This window comes from Dromiciops gliroides, chromosome 1 (assembly GCF_019393635.1).
Source record: "Dromiciops gliroides isolate mDroGli1 chromosome 1, mDroGli1.pri, whole genome shotgun sequence".
NCBI lineage: Eukaryota > Metazoa > Chordata > Mammalia > Microbiotheria > Microbiotheriidae > Dromiciops > Dromiciops gliroides.
The window spans coordinates 235,488,201-235,509,526 of record NC_057861.1 but is presented as its reverse complement, the minus strand read 5'-3'; the positions used below and the strand labels follow the sequence as shown (position 1 = coordinate 235,509,526).

At 37.5% G+C, this 21,326-nt stretch overlaps 1 protein-coding gene and 1 long non-coding RNA gene across 2 annotated transcripts in view; both read right to left on the bottom strand.

Annotated features, from left to right (window-relative positions):
- The window catches only part of GREB1L (GREB1 like retinoic acid receptor coactivator), a 165,362-nt gene extending 154,129 nt beyond the window's left edge, over positions 1 to 11,233 (bottom strand). Inside the window, exon 1 of the mRNA XM_043979628.1 lies at positions 11,121 to 11,233. The gene's annotated coding sequence lies outside the window, so the exon portion shown is untranslated. The remainder of the gene's footprint in view (positions 1 to 11,120) is intronic.
- Positions 11,234 to 11,262: 29 nt separating this feature from the next.
- LOC122740891 overlaps positions 11,263 to 21,326 on the bottom strand; it is a 178,705-nt gene continuing 168,641 nt past the window's right edge. Inside the window, exon 4 of the long non-coding RNA XR_006354783.1 lies at positions 11,263 to 11,367. This is a non-coding gene — a long non-coding RNA (uncharacterized LOC122740891). The remainder of the gene's footprint in view (positions 11,368 to 21,326) is intronic.

The window sequence follows — 21,326 nt, the reverse complement described above, 5'->3', positions numbered from 1 at the left end:
TCCCTTAAAAATAATAATAATAGAAAAAACTGCCAAGAATTCCCACAAGAAAAAAAAATCTCACCACAAAAACAATAAGAAGCTGAAATGCACCAATACAATAAAAGCAAAAGAGGATTATAGAAAAATAGAAATGACCTCATCTTTAAATTAGGAGGTTGGACTACATTGCCTTTCCAAGTTCAAACTGATGATCCTGTGAAAAGCTAAGGAAAAAAGGCACAATGAAACAATATGAGAAGTAGCTTCAGAAACAATTTTTAAAATCATATGAGAGAAAGTTATATGGTAACAGACATACTAAATAAGGGAAAAACTAAAGTCAGAGGGGAAAAAATCATAAGGGTTTAAGAAAAGAAACAAAGAGCTAAAAAATCCCAGGAAGAATTGGAGAGGAAACTAAATGAATGTGTTTTTTTTAATTTAGGGATGAAAATTAACAGAATCATAAAGACTGCAAATAATTTTAAGATGTCAAATATCACTAAAATACCACTAATGGAAACTCTACTGAAATCTTATTTTTATCTTTGTATTCCCAATGGCTAGCATTGTGCCTTGGACATAGTAGGTATTTCAATAAATGTTTATTGAATTGGATTGATGGATAATTATTCATTCATTCAACCACAATTTATTAAATGTTTACTATGTACTAGGAATGGTACTATGCACAGGCACTATTTTTTTAAAAAATTATAATACTAGTTAAACTGCTGAATATAATTTTAATAGAAAATATGGAGAAAGGCAGTATGCTAACAGATGCTATTTTAAATCAGTTTTTTTTTTTTTGCTTCTAGTACTATAAACATAAGATTTTTATATAATTCTTCTTATTGATGAGTTGCTGTGGCCAAAATTCCTTCTCCCTGGCTGCCAACTTCCTATTGCTAAGCATCTTAGTACTTAGCTAGTCCACCCTTCAAAGAGCTGACAAAATCTATTTTTGAGACCTACTCCTGAATCCTTTTCAACAGGATAAAACCCTCCTGGAGACTGTATTTTGTTAGTATAGCAGAACTCAAGCTTATTTCTTTAACAGAATGAAGCATTGGGGGTGGCTAGGTGGTATAGTGGATAAAGCACCAGTCCTGGATTCAGGAGTTCCTGAGTTCAAATCCAGCCTCAGACATTTGACACTTACTAGCTGTGTGACCTTGGGCAAGTCACTTAACCCCCATTGCCCTGCAAAAAAAAAAAAAAAAGAATGAAGCATTAAAGTAGTATTTTAATGAATATGACTTATATTAATCTTTTCCCTAATACTGAATTATCCTTATATTGATGTCAAGAATCCTCCTTAGTAATAATGAATAATTTAGATAGAGGATTGTGTCCTATTACCAGGACTTCATATAATGTTATATCAATATTCATTAATTATATGGACTTAATATTTTCTTTTTAAGATTTATCCCTACCAGTTTAGATCATCAAATCTATATTTGCCTCATTGGAAAAAAAACAACTAATATTCACATGTATAGAAATTGAAGGCTTTTTCCTCAATGTGATAAAAAGTATCTACTATTAAATCAATGGAAAAAGCATTAGCTTTCCTACTTTTTAAAATTATTGGAACCTAGATAGAAGACACTGTGTGAAGAACAGCAAGGAAGCTATTGCTACTGTATTACAGAGTATATGGGGAGGTATAAGGCATAAATAAGGAGCCTAGAAAGGTAGGAAAGGGCTAGGTTATGAAGGACTTTGAATATGAAACAAAGGATTTAATATTTGATTTTGAAGGTAATAGGGAGCCACTGGAGTTTAATGGATACAGATGGGTAGATAGATGACATGATCTGACTTTCATTTTGTGAAAACTAATTTGATAGCTGAATGGAGGATGGATTGGAATGGGAAAGACTTGTGTGAAGGAGACCAGTCCAACAGGCTATTATAATAGTCCAGGTGTGGGGTCATGAAGACCTGTAATAGGGCAGAAATAGTGTTAGAAGTGAGAAAGGGGCAGATTCAAGAGATGTTAGAAAAGCTCAAATCAGCAGGCTTTGGCAATAGATTGAGTATCGGGTAAGAGCGAATGAGGAGGTAAGGAGGACACTTAGGCTGCAATGCTAGGTAACTGGGAGGGTAGTGGTTTCCTCAACAATAAAAGGTAAGCTAGAAAGAGGGAATGGTTTTGGGGGTAAAGTTAATGAGTTCAATTTTGAGGCCGCTGAAGTTTATTGAGTAGTAGAGGGCCATAATCAGACAACCTGGGCTTATTGAATGTAAATTTATGAAAAGCAGGGTCTATTTCATGTTTGTCACTGTATCTCCATTGCTAACTATAGCACCTGGCATAGAGTAGGTATTAATACATGCTGATTGACTGATAAATCTGACATACTTTTAAAATTCTAAACAGCTCAATATTAAACAAATAAATGACAATTAAAATGTTAAAATTTGTAAATGACACGATTTAAATAGTTAGCAAAGCCAAGAGACTGAACAAAATATTTTAACTGAGCTAATAAAAGGAATAAGTAGCAAGAGATGAAATAAACCCACAAAGAGCAACTGCATTTTTACATCCCTCATAAAAATCATGAAAATTGAAACAATGAAAAACACTATTTACAATGAAAACAAAGGGCATCAAAATAATTACGAATTAACCTATAAAGGGACACACATACCAGACCTATATAAAGATAACTTTAAAAAAAACCAAGACAGCAGACATATATATGCATGTGTGTATATATATGCATACATATACACATATACCTTTTTTGTTTTGAAATAACTTGTGAAAGAAATAAATTTTATGCTTCAGTATGTTGATACCCTATAGATTGTACAATAGTATATTTCTAGTTGTATCTATAATGGAATTTTATATAATTAACATATGCCTGAGGGACAGCTAGATGCCTCAGTGGATAGAGCACCAGCCCTGGAGTCAGGAGTACCTGAGTTCAAATCCGGCCTCAGACACTTAACACTTACTAGCTGTGTGACCCTGGGCAAGTCACTTAACCCCAATTGCCTCACTAAAAAAAAAAAATGTCCATACTCATTGATCTAGAGATTCTACTATTGGGCATGTACCGCAAGAAGGTCAATGTCAAAAACAAAAGCCCCATTACAGCAAAATATTTATAGCAGCAAAGAATTAGAAACAAAGTAGCTATACATCAACTGGAGAATGACTAAACAGCTGTGACATACTAATGCAATATAATATTACTGTTCTATAAGAAACAAGACAAATACAGAAAAGCATGGGAAGACAAAAAAAAATAAGAGCAAGCAGTAGCAGGAAAATAATATACACAATCACTACAACAGTGTAAATGGATAGAACAACCACCACCAACAACAACCACCATTGAAATGTAATTCTTTGAAATTATGTATGTATATTGGGTTCTCTGCCTGATTTTACACATACCCACAGCCACACATATGTATTATTGTGTATAAACATTTATACACACATGTATATGTATGTATCTGTCTGTCTGTGCCTGTGTATGTATCCTCTTAGTGGTTGAGGAAAAATTGAGTTTTGTTTGGGCAATAAAACAGCAAGTTAAACGTAATGGCCTTTTCTTAATCCTTACCCTTCTAGACCTCTGGCAACCTTTGACACTATTGTTCACCCTCTTTCTCTAACTCTCTTCTCTCTAGATTTCCCAGGACACTGCTCTCTCTCTTACTGGTTGTCTTCCTACTGATCTGACCCCTCTTTTTGATTTTCCTTTGCTAGGTTTATGCCTATGAACTATGGGTGTCCCCCAAGTCTTTGTCCTGGGTTCTCTTTGCTCCCTCTATATTATTTCTCTTGGTGATCTTATCAGCTCCCATGCATTCAATTATCACCTCTATGGGATGATTCTCTGATCTACTTATCCAGCCTTAACCTCTTTCTTGATCTCTAGCATCGCATCTCTGACTGCTTTTCAGACATCTAGATCCGGATGACCCTGGGCATCCTAAACTCAGTTTGTCCAGAACAGAACTCATTACTCTATCCATCGAGCCTTCCCTTCTTTCTAACTTTCCTGTTGTTGCTATGGAAGCAACTATCCTCTCAGTCACTTGGGTTCACTTGACTCCTCACTTTCTCTCAGCCTCCTCCATTTCCAACCAGTAAAGTCTATGGATTTTACTTTGGTAATCCCTTCACTCCTAGACTATCTCTATAGCCTTGTGGTTGGTTGCCTTGCCTCAAGTCTTTCACTACTTTAATCAATCCTACACTCAGCTGTTAAATTTATGTTCCTAAAGTCTGACAATGTCACCCCTACCCTTATCTCATTCAGTAAACTCCTATGTCTCCCTCGTATTTCCAGGATCAAATTTATGTTTGTCTTTTAAATACCTTACCTTTCTAGTCTTGTTATACGTTCCTTCCTCCCACATACTCTGCAATCCAGTGTTACTGACCTTTTTATGGGTATTTTCACTGGCTGTCTCCCATGCCTGGAATTCTCTCTCTCCTCATCTCTTTCTTCTGGTTTTTCTGCCTTCCTTCAAGTGCCAACTAAAATCCAATCTTCTATAAGAAGCCTTTCCCAATTCTCCCTATTAAAGGCACTAATTCTAGTGTGTTCTCTCTGTGACTATCTCTAACATATCATGTAGATACTGTGTTTTTCACATAGTTGTCTGCATATCATCTCCCTATTATACTGTGAGTTATTTGAAAGCAAAGATAATTTTTTACCTTTCTCCAGCATCTAGCAAAGTGCCTGACTTAATGTTTGTTGACTTGACCTGACTGAAGATAGACAGGTATTGGAAGGGGAGCTTAGGATAAGAGCCAACCTTCTCTTGGGACTTCCATCAGCCCTGGCCTTCTACTCCAAGATTCCTGTAGAGCAACAGCTCTGTCCTGCCTCAGTCTCACACATATGCTCCAATCTCTCAGCTACTCTAGTTCTGAGACTGCTCTTTTCTTTTAGACAAACTCCTTAGGGCACGATCAAGACTCTCACACAATGACTTCAATTGATTCAAGGAAGTACACAGTCCCTGTTCACACCTGGTTTTGATTCATTGATTTAATCAGAAAATGTTCTTACCTAACAAAGGCAATTATTTTTAACTGGTCTCCTTCTTGCTAATTCAAACTCTGTACTTCTAACCAAATTAATTTTTCTAAAGCATAGTTCTACTTGGTTCCACTCCCTGTTTATAACCATTCATGGCTTCTTATAGGCTATAATGTCTTTTATTCCTTCACAGTCTGTCTCTGGCCTACTTTTCCTCATTCTGTTCTTCTTTATGAGCTCCATACTAACCTAAATTGCCCCCCAAACTCATCTTGTGATATCCTATTTCATTGTCTTTGCTCATGGAAAGGGCATGAGCCTACTACCCCTAGAATGTATTTCCTCTCCTGCTCTGCCTACTGAAATCATATCCATTCTTTTAGGCCCAACTTAAATGTCAGCTCTTAAACTTAGCTTTCATTGTATCTTGCACCATTCCAAGTCTGAAATAATTTCTCCTTCTCTTGAATACTCATAAACTCTCTGTATTTTTCCTGTCCATTTGGTATATTCTAATTTCTACTACAAGTATTTTTATACATCTTATCTTCCTTACAAGATTATAAACTCCTCAAAGGCATATGTTATGTCTATTTATCTTTGTCTCTGCCTTGAAGTCAATCACACCATCACTTCACAGAGATAATCATCATAGATTCTTGAACTGAACAGAAATTGTGTAAGATTCATAGTCTTTGTTTATTAATCAGCATATCCTCTTCAGTACTAACATTCCATGAGTCTGTGATTCTATGTTCTAGGAACTGTACAGAAAGGTAGAACACAGCCTCCCGCCTCAAAAGAGTCTATTCTAAAATAGAAAACTAATGCAGGTTACATATAAACGTGCACATATGGGACTAGAAAGGATCTCAGAGTCAATGTAATCCAAGTCCTCCATTTAAAGAAAAATGAGGAAATTGAAGGTTAAGCAACTTGTTCAAAGTTACATTGATAGTAGGAGCCAGAGACAGAATTTGAATCCAGGTCCTCTGACTATAAAATCAGCTCCCTTTCTACTGTGCCACCCTATTCTCAGTTGTAATAATCTATGGGGCGGGACAGCTAGATGGTGAAGTGGATAGAGCACCAGCCCTGGAGTCAGGAGTACCTGAGTTCAAATCCGGCCTCAGACACTTAACACTTACTAGCTGTGTGACCCTGGGCAAGTCACTTAACCCCTATTGCCTCACTAAAAAAAATAATAATAATAATCTATGGGGCAGCTAGGTGGTGCATTGGATAGAATGCTGGGCCTGGATTCAAGAAGACTCATCTTCCTGAGTTCAAATCTAACCTCAGACACTAGGCAAGTCACGTAACCCTGTTTTGCTCAGTTTCCTAATCTGTAAAATGACCTGGAGAAGAAAATGGCAAACCACTGCAGTACCTTTGCCAAGAAAACCCCAAATGGAGTCATGAAGAGAGTAGGACACAACTGAAATGACTGAACAACAACAAAATGATTCTCATAAAAGAGACGGTTGTAACAGTGAAAGGAGCACTAAATTTTAACTTGGAAGATCTAGATCTTAGTTCCAGATCAGTCACTTACTTACTGGCTGTACGATTTTGAACAAGTCACTTTATCCTTTGCAGTCTCCATTTTTCCATTTGTAAAGTAGTGGCACGTTGTGAGGATAAAAACTAGATTAGGTATGTAAAGTGCTTTGTAAACCTTTAAGGACTAAATAAATATTAGATATTAAGAGGATCTTGATTTCATCCCAGCTCTGATACTTATGTAAGAGTTCATTCATTCAGCATTAGTTAAGTATCTGCTACATGCCAGGCCCAGAGTTAGTTAGGTACCAGGGACACAGGAAAAAAAAAAAAAAGGAAGGAAGGAAGGGAAGGAAAGGAAGAAGGGAAGGAAGAAAGAAAAAGAAAAAAGAAAGAAAGGGAAAGAAAGGAAAGAAAAGAAAAGAAAAAGAGAGCACCCTGCACTTAGGGTTTACATTCTGCTGGGGGATGGAGATACAATCATCTAATCTCTCTGAGCCTCAGTTCCCTCATCTGTAATAATAATACTGTACTACCTACAAAGACATAAATTATATTAAGAGACTCTCCAACCATTTTCATAGTCCATAGAAGGCAAAAGTTGTCCTATGTCTGTTCTGACAACTTCTCGGCCAAAACTGTTTGAGATGTGTATAAATATATGTAACAACATAGCTCTAAAATGCACCACACACATACACACACATACATACATACATACACAAACATATATGAACTCTACAGGTACTGTCTCCTTTCTTGACTAGAAATAATTGCAAACAAGCAACTGCCATTCTAATTATGCTTCAATGAAAGTTCTCATAATAAAAAGACAATTTATTTACATATTTTCTATATTTCTATCCTCCCTCCTGCCCCCATCCTATTATTCTTCCCTGTAAAGAAGACTTCTGGAAGTCTTAACTTTCTTCCTTGAATGCCATGAATTCTTGTGTAAAATAAACAAGTCTCAGTCAAGAATCTCTGGAGCTAGTGTAATGACCAGAGGCTATCCCTGGGCAACTTCAAAGATACAAAACAGTAATAGGCAACGTGTGACCACTATCATGCCACCAGAGACCAATTTTTCAACATAGAGCAAAGCTAATCAGCCAGAACAGAAAACATTAAATACAGGGAAATGCTTCCAAAGTGTGGCTCACAACATTCATCATGCTTGCCACACATAGAGCTGTCCATACAACTTCAACAAAGAACCCAAACTTTAGGTGTTTATCATAACAATCATTCAAAATTTGCATGAGATGCCTGAGGCAAAAACCAATTCCCCTCAAACCAGAAACGAATTTCAAAAGCTACTTCTCTCCAATTTTTCAAACTTGCAACTCAACTTTTGAGTTGTTCAGTGAGGAGTACAAGGAATTGTTTGAAAAATTCATCTGCATCCCCTCTCTTTTCTTCCTTTTCTATATTATTTCCTAAGTTTTGAAAAAGTAGATTGAGCAAAGTATCCAAACTAACACAATTAATGACTATAAATGAGATCTTTTTTTGTTTCACTGGTCCCTACATCTAGAACTGGGTTTCATTCAATGATTCATTAATAAAACTTGTAAATCTGAAGTTAGAGGAAAAAACCAGATCCCTACCCTAGTGTATTATCTTTAAAAGAGATGCTAATTTAAAGCTTAGCAAATCAGTATTATTCTTTTTTCCAAAAAATCTGCATAATTTTTATTAGAGTAAAATACCTTCTATCTTCCACAGAGGAATACACTTAAATATATCTAAATACGTATTTTGTTTTTAAAAATGACATCCTGCAGAGAATCTAAATCAACTTGAGATTTTAAGTGACATCTGACACTCCCATTCCTGTCTAGATTTGTCATTGCCAACTTTATCTTTCCCTTCCATCTTCTGATGCAGTATTTCCATCTTCTAGCCTTTAAAGCTTTATTTAAGGTTACTATCTGTCGATTTTGCTCCAACTTGAACGTTACTGAAAAATCCCTTTGTTTGACAAGCAATTGTCATCCAAGAGACTTATGATTCTAAATGATTTTTTTAAAGGTGCACTTATTTACCTTTAGAAAATTGAAGCTGAGCACATTATCATTTCCATACATGTATCTGTTGCTTTTAGAAAGTGTGCTATTATACATTGTAGAAAATCACCTCCACAATTAATGTCCATCAAGAAACTGCTTCCTACTACTCATTTAATCTTTATTCTCCCTACTGTATAAGTTATACAGCTTATAACAAAACTTCCATTCTTCCTACAACAATTCCACTTCCATATAAATCTATTTAGTACCTTCTTTCCTTAAGTATCCACAATCTTTGAAATAAAGTCTTGGAATCATGGAAGATTTGGGTTGTTATAAAAAGTCCTTCCAAACACTACAGGGTTTCTTTTTTCTTCTATAAAGAGAGGATTTAAAAAATTTTATTGTTGTTGTTCTTTTAAAATATCTTCTCTAAGGTCTTGACTCTGACATTGATTCTCTACTTACTAATTCAAAAATGTGGAGACATTTATTTATATCTTCTCCTTTGCTCACTTCCTGTGCTTTCTGGTCTCTGTCAATCTTTCAATCTCTCAGGCCGCTCTATTTAATCTCCTCTCTGCACTAAATAATTATTAAATTTTTATTAGTTATTCATATACATGTCCCCCTTCAAGACTGTAAGTTACTAAAAGGCAGAAACTGTGTCCCTTTTCATCTCTGTATCCCTAAAACCCCTAGCATACTGTATCTTATATTTAATCTAATTTTGTTGAATGATAACAAACAACATTTAGCCATCAACTTACTCCTTTTTTTAAAAAATTAAACACAACTAAAATAAACCAAAAATCAGATGCCCACTCCAGAAAACCCCTGTATTAATTTGTTCAGTTCAGAAAATTTAGGATAAATTAAAAGAACCCTTTAGCATTGTACTAAGTTCTTGTGTTTTAAAGTTTTTCTTTAACAATGAAATAAAATGTTTGAGAAATAGAGCTTAAAAGTTAGCTTTTAAAATAAATTTTGCCTTAAGAAAATAAAAATTACATATATTTTACTTTTAGAAAGTATGCTTAGTTACCATGAAAAAGAAACACTTGCCAAAAACCTATTCTGTTATTCATTCATTTCATCTTTCCATTTCCTTCTCTTTTCTTGAAAATTTATTTGGGTTTAAGTAATGGCATTTCACTAGCAGAGAATTCCCTGCTAGAGAAACATTAAAATGATAAGCATTTTGGAAACCAAGTACACTTCAACCTTAACTGTCCTTTCAGACCCATATTGACTGCTTATATAAGTTGCCAACATTTGGTAAGGATTATCCTTTCATTCAGACAAAAAGCAAGCATTCCTTAGATAAATCAGGACTTTTTGAGATGAGACTCATAAAACCTTTTCACAACACAGATTTTCCAAGAGAATCCTTTAACGTTTTAGGAGGCTGCTCCTTTTACTAAGTAACAAAATACACCCCATGGTGTCTCACTGACCCTACTCAGCTGTCCTTTGACCTCTTCCATTGTTGTGGCCTAACTTCAGGGGCCACAGAATTTGCCTCCCATATCAAAAAGGCTACTGTTGCTTCCTCCTAGCACCTGGTGAAACAAAATTCAACAGTTCGTGTTCTCGTTTCTCTCTCTCTCTCTCTCTCTCTCTCTCATTCCCTTCTCTGACCATTCTCCAGATGTTCCAGGCTCAAATGTTAAGCCAACTACTGGTTTTCTGTAATCTTCCTGGTAACCCTAAGTAACAAACAGAACCTGGACCCTGGTGGTAATGACCCTCTTGTTCTTTTTGGCCTCAAAAGGATACGACAGGTCATAAAAGAGAAAAAGATCTTTGGCCTCTCTTGGAAATGCTGGGGTCATTTAAAGCACGTTGTAACCTCCCCAAAGGAGAGAAAGACGATGTCTTAGGGATGCATTATTCTGCTGCTGCTGCTAGGCAGGGCTACTCCAAAGCAGCAGCCTTAAATTCTTAACTCTGAGGCTTCTTTGTCAAAGAGTGTGAGTGCCACCTTCCCTAATTCTGAGTTCAAAGTGGCCTACCCTGGTGGCAAGCATTTTAGAAGGGAGGGGGAGAAAAAAGTAACCTCTTTAAGAAGCAGATTGGTGTTTTGCATAGAGTATTCAAAAGAGAATCTGTCATGGGCTATTTGTTTGAACCAGCAGTAATCTGGGGAAATTTCCAGCTATAAACCAACAGTCATGTTAAATTAAAAATCTGGATTTTTAATTAGCTAACATTCATATAGGGCTAGGCACTGTACTAAGTGCTTTACAATTATTATGTCATTTGATCCTCACGACAGCCTGGGGAGGTAGGTGCTCCTACTCATATTATCCCCATTTTACAGATGAGGAAAACGAGGCACGCTCAGATACTGAAGAAAAACTGGCCAGCAAATACTTCATCTTCCTTATTTACTGATGACACTTAGTTCATTACGAGCTCTGGGGTAGAAGTGGATCCTTCCTAAATGTTGAAATGGGTCAAATCAGTTCGAGAATCAATACAGTAGCTTCATTCAATTCCAAAATGAAAACAACAACAAAAAACACACTTAAAATAAATCTTAATTCGGAGGAAAAGTCATTGACTAGTAAAAATCGTGTTGCGATAGTACCTTGGCTTCTCTGTATTAACCTTTCTGAGACACGTTCATGGTTGACGCAGGGGCAAAGACTTCGGGGAGCCTGCTGCTCCTGCCGCCGCCGCCGCCGCCGCTCCTGCTGCTTTAGCGGCCGCTGCCTGCTCTCTTGCTTCTGCTGCTGCTGCTTCTCCTGCTGCTGCTGCTTCTCCTGCTGCTGCAGCTGCCGCCGGCCCTCCGGGCCACCTCAGAGTGCCTGAGCTCACCCAAGGCTCTTTCACACCTGCAAAAGAAGCAAAACCAGGGACCTAAGTGCAATTCCAAAAGTCTGATAGTCTATATGTGTAACTGAATTAACAAAAGTCTCATCTAAATCTACAACCATCACAACTGGTTAAACATAGAGACAGCCTCCTTCCCTAATCTCTAAAGGTGACCAGATTTCTAAAGGTATACATTCAAAAGTAATTACTGCCCTAGGGTTAGTTCTTGTTGAATATAAAACAAAAGGAAAAATTTAAATTGTAAGTCCGCATTTTTGGAGAGTGCCCTTATGATGCTAAAAAGCGCTCTTTCTCTTGGAAGTTCGATCTTGCCAGAAGCACAAGTGAAAGTTTATGGCACTTTGTTAGTATTTTTACTTTACACAGTTTGAAAAATTCATTCAAAAATTTATTAATTTAATGAAACATCAATATTCTATGATGGAAAATCGCTTAAAAGAGTTATTTTTCCTACCTTTACTATTACTTCTTTAATAACTTCTAAAGAAAAAAAAATCTATTACCTGCAAAGGGAAAACTTACTTTCATCATAGTATCAAGTTGTATTCCTAGGGCTACTTGCTTTAGAATTAGAATTAAATACAGAATTATAGTAAGTGCAATCAGTTAACTATACTCTTAAGAAAAACTAGGACAAACAGTAAAGGATTGTTTTAAGATTAAAAAAACCACTATTTGTAAAACTACTTAGGAGGACAATATAAAGGGTTTCCTATCAACTTATTACCATTTCTTTTTTTAAAAATAGAATAATACATTTTCTTATAGTGACTAATAAAGTAAACGATACTAGGAACGCAACTTAAAAATTAAATATTATGCATTTTTCAGTAAAGTGACTTTGAGTTTTTATAATCCCTTCACCTCAAAGTTGGAGGAAGGAAGCAAGGAAAAGAAAATAGAAAGAAAAAACAAGGCGATTTCAGGTTTTGAAATCAAAACAGTTTACTTTACCTCTCTTACTGACGAGAAGGAAGGTCATCAGGGGAAGATAAAACAACAACAACAACAACTCCACCAAAGTAAATGAGCAAGATCAAGGCTTACTTGCTCATGTATTTTCAACGCCAAATAGGCATCTTATTCTGAGTTATGTCTCCTTGCTCTACCATAGCACCAATACTGACTGTCACAGATGGTCAACAAGGTCAAACTCCATTACTTCCCCTGAAACTCCAAGGCTCTATGAGGCTTCCCAGTGATTAAAAAAAGTCTGTAATCCAATTCCAATAGCTCCTGGGTCCAAAATTATTGCTATTTTTTGGCCACGTGCTGCACACTTCACCTGCTAGTAATGACATTTTTGTATTTTCTTCTAATTACACTCGAAGCTAAGACCTTTGGCCCAGGGCCACAGACCTCCATTCAGGCTGCACACATTCTGTTAAACGCCCAGATCCTTTGTTGTCACTCTTCCCCTTTCATCTATTATTTACACCCATTGAGAAGGAAGATCCTCCACCATTTGTATGGTTTCAACCTTCTAATCATCTTCATTTCTGCCTTTCAACCTGTGCTCTTATTCATAGAACAATGCCAAATCGTTTGACAAAATCATTTTTCAATTACATTTCTCTCTACTTTTATTCCATTCTGGCCAATCTTCTTGTCTTAGAAAGCCTCCTTTAGGTGGGGCTTTGGTTTTATCCTCCTGAATGTACACAATTTGACTTTCCAGACCCACCACAATGGATTCTTTTTTACATAGTAAAAAATCTCCAAGTTCACTCATTTTGGCAAGACCAAAAATCAATAATATAGTTCCCTGTTGTCACTTAAGAGCTTCTTAAAAGTAAGTTACTTGTTTAAAATACACTAAAAGAGCTGGCTCAACTGTCCCCAAGGGCTGAGCCTTGGCTATTTCTAGCTAAGAGTCATAATTCCCATGCAAAAATGTAATTTATAGCATTCAGAAAGGGATAGGGAGTTTAAAAGTGTGTGTGTGTTTGTGTGTGTGTGTGTGTGTGTGTGTGTGTGGTAGATGGAGGAAAATATCATTACAAATTTAATACATTTAAAATGTTTCCTTTTAAATAATAATATCTGAAAAGGCTCTTACATTCTCAATTAAAAGCACCAAGCACAAAAAACCCTAATAAACTGCTGTAATTTTTCACAAACCTTTCCTATTTTTTCCCATTGACACACAACAACAACAATAACAACAACAACAATAGCAAAGAGTTGTTTACCATGATGGAGATGACCACTTAGATCATTGCAGTTACCCAAAGATGCAGATTTCTAGGTGGTTTAGAAAATGACATATGATCCATCTTTGTTCTTTCTTCTTCTATCGCCCGGCTTACTCTTGATTTCTAACAGTGTTTCCTTGTCGTCTGTCCTCTCGGCAGACCCTCAACCCCCTTGTCTTTTCTTATTTTCACCATTTGCTTCAACCAGCAGCAGTTCACTGGAGACTCATCCATCTTGTAATGCCTACAGTGACAGATGCTCTCAGGAACAACCATACTGCTGAGTGAACAAAAGATAACATCACCTCTAGGAACTCAAGAGAGAAATACAACTACAACCTAAGACTGGGGTTGTCCTAACAGACATTGGACCATAAACCTCTTCTAAGTGAAAAAGAAAACAATTGCCAAAAAAAAAAATCTGACACAATCAAAGGCAGAAAAGAATGATTATTTGTAGATTGCCTTTCTACTCTGCATTTCACTATTCCTCCACCCCCAAGCTTCTATATTGGGGCAATTCACTGGGCAAGGGACTAAGGGTGAAAAAAGGGATATTTTCCAAGTGTTTTTTAAGTGTCCTTTTGATTTGGGAAATTCAGAATAAAACTCATTCACATGTGTTTCAATAAATCTCAGGATACATTAGAATATCCACTTCCTGATTTTTTATTCTGCAAAAAGTAGTATCAAGGTTGAATAATACTCTGAATTTTATTGTTCCAGAATCCTACCAAAATAAAATAGTAAAAAGTAAGAGTGTGGTGTGATATGATAGTATATACTGTCCCCAATATACATAGTCAGCTCAAAAGATAAGAACCCCATTCATTACACAACCTACAACTTGAGTTATAAAAGACAGCTAAGAGGATTCTGGGAAGTGCTATAGATCTCTCCTCTAACAAAGGAAAGGTCACATCTCCCAGCAACAAACTAAGGAAAAGGGAGTAGATACAGGGAACTCTTTCCTTGCTGTAATCAAGATTTTAAAAAATTTTTTTGGTTCTTAATACAGCAATAACAAATAAACTTAGCCATAAAATGTAAGTTGCTAATTTCACATAATATGAAGGAAAAATATTGAGAAACACAGAACACAGATGAGCCCAGAGTTCAATTAAGAACATCTTGTAATCAATGACAATTAGGGAAATACTCATTTCAGCAATAGTTATTTAAAAGAGCTATTTTCCCAGCCAGGAGCAAAAGCACTGCTTCATATAAATAATTTATTTTCCAGGAGAGTAGCAGGTTCATGTAGATATCTTCTTATGCTAAATCTCAAGTGTTTCTTCAATTAAAAATTAATTAAAGCCTGCTCTATACGACTACTGTCTTCTTCCAACACAAAGGTATTTTAGATTTTAAAAAATGTATTTGGGTCCAATGCCTTCTGAACCCATTTACAATGCTGTTGTTGTATGGTGGTGGTGATGTTTTGGTAAATGTGACCAGTGAATCCTTGGCTCCTCCTGATTTTAATGAAAAGATGTGATTTTCCTGATCACTAGTTTTATGCTGTGTCTATATTAATTTAACAGAAAAGAGATTGTACGAGCTTGAAAAATAAATATCCCACATTCTTATATAAAATTCTTTATAATTTCGACATGACTTGTCTTTAAACATAACTACAATTGTATAACTGATGAAAGGCAGCTACTTCACACCTTCAAAATCTCTTATTTTAGACACCACAAATACAAAGAAAAAAAAATGAATGGATACAAGAAAATGAATTGGAGCATGGGAGGAGAAGGAAAACCTGGAAGGGGAAGTGTTCCCAATTGAATACAACACCTGAACTGTAACATGAGCTGAAAAAAATGTTGAAAGCTTAGCAGCTCTCAGCAAGCAGCAACAAAAAAAAAAAAGTTGTCTTCATTGTTTCCAAATATAGACCTGATCCTTTAACTACACATACTACAGTTTTTAATCTAAAGATTATTATGGGAGTGAGGGGCTAGCTTCATTTGGCATTTGCTAAACCTAAGGTACCCAGTACAATCAATAAGTATAACATCCCAAACATATAGTTCAACAATCTGTAACTTTTGACATTAACACTAATTACCAACAGAGAGGCATGACCTTGAAATGACAGCTTCATTAATGCAAGTCTTATTGGTGAAGGCTTTAAAAAGACCTAATTAAATGAACTACTTTTAAACACAATAGAATCAATATGCATGTAGAAAATGTACACCCCAGTGGAAAGTTCTTATTGCCTGATTGATCAAAAACAAAACAAACTTTTTTTTTTAAGTCCCCATTCCAGATCACAGTCAGTGCCAGAAATCCGCACAGGAAAAAAAAAAATCCATCAAAATGAAACTCTAAAAAGGTTTACCCTTCACCATCCTATTTGCACTTCAAAACCTTGTAAGTCCTACAGCTAAACCCCAGGGCTGAACCATTTCAATAATAACAGAGGGGACCAGCAGTGATTTATCTGCCTTTTGGCCTCTGGACAGAGTTGTAATGTCTGCCAAGCTTTCCTGCCACTGACCCTCCCTCCCCCTTGCCCCTAGCCCACTTTTCTTCAGCCTTGTATCTGTAATGCTTTATAAACAACTTTCTGACTGTGCTTAAATGCAGAGTGTGCCTCTCCCAGTCAGATACAAGAACAGTTTGTAACTAAAGATTTGGGTTCAGTATTTTTGGCGTAGATTTTTAAAAAATAGAATTACCCTGAGTAATCAGGACACTGAAACTGCCAGGTTAAATTTTACATCCTTTTTTGGGGGGGCGTTGTTTTCAGCTGGGGGGGGGAATAGGATAGAGGGGGTGCAGGAAAACCCCTTAATTCCAACCACTTTTTTTTTCCACCACCACCAATGCTAACTGCCATGAGTAAAACTGTTAAAAGACACCAATTGATATCAGATTTTCTTTACCCTTTGAAATCATAGCAAACCAAACTTTTGGGGGTTTGTGCGGATTTAAATAACATGAATTTTAAACTACTTTAGCAAATCCAAGAAGAGTAGGGATTTCACAGGTCACAAACTCCTGGGTCACAAGGACCTTATTAAGCAGCTATGACTTACTCTTATCAAATATATACTGTAGCTGCCATCCTCCAACAATAACATTTCCCTCCTCTAGAAGCAAACACCAACAGTATCTGTGCTATTAGTATTTAATCTAAAGCCATTTACTTCAGTGCAAAACAAAGCAGCCTCTTTGAAAACTTCGTTTCTTCACATCACTAAACCCATCAATATTTTCTTTCCTGAATGAACCAAGCCTGTTTCAACCTGAACTTTTTTTTTTTTTTAAGTGAGGCAATGGGGGTTAAGTGACTTGCCCAGGGTCACACAGCTAGTAAGTGTTAAGTGTCTGAGGCCGGATTTGAACTCAGGTACTCCTGACTCCAGGGCCGGTGCTCTATCCACTGCGCCATCTAGCTGCCCCTCAACCTGAACTTTCTTAAGGTCGAAACTTTAACCTTAACATTATCATCTCAGAGAGAAAACATAAAAGTTGTTCACTTTTTTCCTATCCCATATTCTTTTTTCACTTAAATGAACTAATTTTACCTTTTTTTCAAATTGTATTGATTTAGAAAAAAAATCCTTCTGAATGTCAAAAGAACAAAACAGGTTCCTATGAACTTTCCTGTCCCTTCTCTGTTTTCCTTCAAACGTTACTGTTAACTTGCTGGTCATAAGATCATAGGACCTTACATTTGGAGCTGGAAGAGTCCTTACAGGCCACCAAGTCCAACTCCCTCATTTAACAGCTGTGGAAATTAAGACCTCCTATGGAGGTTAACTGATTTGCCCATGGTCATAAAGGTAGTAAGTATCAGAGCTGAGACAGGAATCCTGGTTCTGTTAGATGGATGCCAGAGCCAGTTTTCATTCCTCCACCACTAGATATTCCCATTGAATTAGCAGATGCATTTTACTCAAATGTAACTTCAATTGTAAAATAGTTTATATTAGAAAATAGTTAAATATTTAGTTAATATTAGAAAATCGTTAAATATTAGAAAATTATATACAGTGAAGCTGGTGGGCAAAATTAAATTAATTCAAGTTTTCTACTAGTGAACACTCTATCGCTCCCTTTTAACTATTTCCTTTGCCACCACTGTAACCCAGGTCTTCATTATTTCTACTCTACCCTACCATAATAGTCTCCTTAGAGCAGCTAGGTGACACAGTGGATAAAGTGCCAGGCCTGGAGTTAGGAGGACCTGAGTTAAAAACTGACCTCAGACACTAGCTGTGTGATCCTGGGCAAGTCACTGACTCCTGTTTGCCTCAGTTTCCTCATCTATAAAATGAGCTTGAGAAGGAAATAGCAAATCATTCCAGGGTCTTTGCCAAGAAACCCCTAAATGGGGTCACAAAGGTCAAACACGACTGAAAGGGTCTCTTCCCATTCTGATCATCTGTCCCACAGACTGAAGTCCCAATGTGCTGCTTTAACGGAGCCATTTCTTGGCTCAAAAACTTTCAGTGGTCCTCAAAAGTCTTTCAAATAAAAGTCCAAACTCTTCAGCCTCTCATGCAAGTCATCCCCAATCTAGCACCAACCTACCTTTATAAACTTTTTCATACTGAATCTTCCTCATTTCCTATATACTGTAGCTGAACTGTAGACTACTTGTTATCCCCCAAACGTGCTTTACTTCTTCTATTTCAACACCTGTGCACATGTCATATCCCAGAGGCAGCTAAGTGGTGCAGTAGACAGAGGTCTGAACCTGAAGCCAAGAAGACCTGACCTCAAATCCCACCTCAGATACTAGCTGTGTGGGCCTGGGTAAGTCATTTAACCTCTGTCTGCCTCAGTTTCCTCATATGTAAAGTAGGGATAATGATAGTCCTACTTCCCAGGATTGCTGTGAGAATAAAATAAAATAATGTCTGCAGACCTTTAAGCACCATATAAATGTCAGCCATTTTGTCAGCCTAGTACCTAGAATGCTTTTACTATCTCTACTTCATTTTATACTGTTGGTAGGGGATAGAGCCAACCCTGATCTGATCTCATAGTACTCCTTTGTACTTTTATATACTTAAAAGCCTAATCTGTATCATATATTAGTAAGGGATCAATCAAATGGCCCCCACCTCATTTAGAGTAAATTAATACCTTAACAAGGTGATCTCAATCAATGAAAGTGTTACAACTACAAGTGGGGAAAGTGTTGGATAATACAATTTCTTTGGTATTCTTTGTTTTGTTTTGTTTTTTTGTTTTCTTGCAGGGCAATGGGGGTTAAGTGACTTGCCCAGGGTCACACAGCTAGTAAGTGTCAAGTGTCTGGGACCAGATTTGAACTCAGGTCCTCCCGAATCCAAGGCCAGTGCTTTATCCACTGCACCACCTAGCTGCCCCTCTTCTTTGGTATTCTTAATGGCTGAGGAAACTTAGTCATGCCCTAGAGATGTCTATAAAATATCAACCCAGTTCTGTCTTTGAGATTCAAGTGAATACAAGCTAGGTGAGGGCATTCTGGCAAAACCCCTAAGGAGGCATGTGGAGAAGGTGGACAGAAGCACTTCAGCCTCTTCTTGGTTGTCTCTTCTAGGGCTATGGTCTTCCAAGCTTCAAAAGGGCCAGAGGAATTTAGATATCTCATCTTCCCATCAGCATCTTGGCATCATTTCCCTGGAATGTCAGCAGCTGACATGAGAAGCTAAGAATAAAGTGCATATGATGTGGGAAGGTGGAACCACAGATTCATGGCCCTACAAGGAGCCCCATAAAGAAATCACATCTAAGGGGGCAGCTAAGTGGCGCAGTGGATAAAGCACCGGCCCTGGATTCAGGAGGACCTGAGTTCAAATCCAGCCTCAGACACTTGACACTTGCTGTGCGACCCTGGGCAAGTCACTTAACCCTCATTGCCCCACCAAAAAAGAAAAAAAAAAGAAAAGAAAGAAAGAAAGAAGAAGAAACTACATGTTGCCTGAGGAGAACTTCTTGAGTATCATTCACAAGAGAGAAAAAAGAACTTGCAACAACCTGCTGGCCACAAGATGCTCTCTACGCTTGAGGCCACTTTTCTCTGGAACCTGTATGTATGGGTGGGAGAGTGTCATAATCTTTTGGAGATATTTTGTAGCAACTGTTATAAGTACTGCTTTCTAAAAGTAACTGTCTGACTAAACAATAATCTGCTGGTGGGAAGCACACCTTTGGGGGCTCGATCCAACAGCACCAAAAAACACAATCTGTAATTCCCTAGGGCTTCAGAGATGTAGCCTGCCTTTTTGTGGGATCCAACTTATCAAGGGGTGTTGGAATTGGGATAGTCACATCTAAGGATGTGCTACATATTTATCACTCCTCCTCCCCCCACAGAAGAATGTACTTCTGTGGGATAGGGGGGAGCAGATAGGTGGCACAGTGGATAAAGCACCGGCCCTGGATTCAGGAGGACCTGAGTTCAAATCCAGCCTCAGACACTTGACACTTACTAGCTGTGTGACCCTGGGCAAGTTACTTAACCCTCACTGCCCCGGAAAAAAAGAAAAAAATGTATTCGTTCAACAGTCCTATGGATACAGGTTAATGAAAGCAGAAGAAATACCTTTGATCTTCCAGAAATGTCCAGTTTGGGCAAGTTTGAAAGGTGGTGACCCAGATACTTACAACAAAACTTAAAGCTCAAGTGCATCCATGAGGTTTTGAGTGAACACCCTTTCTTTAGCTCAACCCCAGCCCTAAATCTTTATAGTTTGAGACTCAGACCTTGTTTTCCACTAGACCCAATTCTGAATTTTTGGGTTTGGCCTTACTAATGGTTATGAAACCCCTTTTATTTTCTTCTTCTTTTTTTGGGGGGGGGGGCAGGACAAAGTGTCTGAGCCTGGATTTGAACTCAGGTCCTCCTGAATCCAGGGCCAGTGCTTTATCCACTATGCCACCTAGCTGCCCCCTGAAACTCCCTTTTGTTTCTGTCAAATCAACTGAATATGCGTTTATTAAGTGCTTGTTATTTTTCAGGCATTGTGTTCAGTACTTGGGATACAAGGAAAGGCAAAAGACAGACCCCTGCTTTCAAGGAGCTCGAAGTCAAATACGGGAGGTGGGGAATGGGATGCAGGGAACAAAAGACACACACCATTTCACACCAACCGTTTCATATTGACTATCTTTTTTGTTTGTAAGGTTTAGACAGTGGCCTGTTGTACCTTGTTCCTGACCTTAACCTGTGAAGGGACTCCTCCACTTCACTTTCCCTTAACCTCTCCCCACCACTTCCCTAATTTCACAAGCAGAGGAGACTTCAATCAGCTTGAGAAAGGTCATGACAAATAGGGCAGCTAGGTGGCTCAGTGGGTAGAGCACTGAGCCTGGCATCAGTAAGACATCTTCCCTGAGTTCAAATCTGGCCTCAGATCCTATTAGCTGTGTGACAAGTCACTTAACCCTCTATGCCTCAGTTTTCTTATCTGTAAAATGAGAAGGAAATGGCAAACCACTACAATATCTTTTGCCAACATGACTGAAACAACTGAACAACAAAAAGAACGGCACAGTTATATCCTCGAGGGCAGAAATTGCCTAATTCATTTTTAAATTTCCACTAATAGACCAGTATGATATATTGCTGTCACTACTTCCCCCTCTTTGGAATTATTAGTTCTCTTCAATGCTTGGCTTAAGTGCCCCCTTCTTACAGGGGCCTTTATAGTGAGAAGCCTTTTCTCACTTTCTCCAGTTGTTAGGGCTTCCACCCCACCAGAATTACATGTCTTTATTTTGTATATCTATCTATCTGTATACATGTTGCT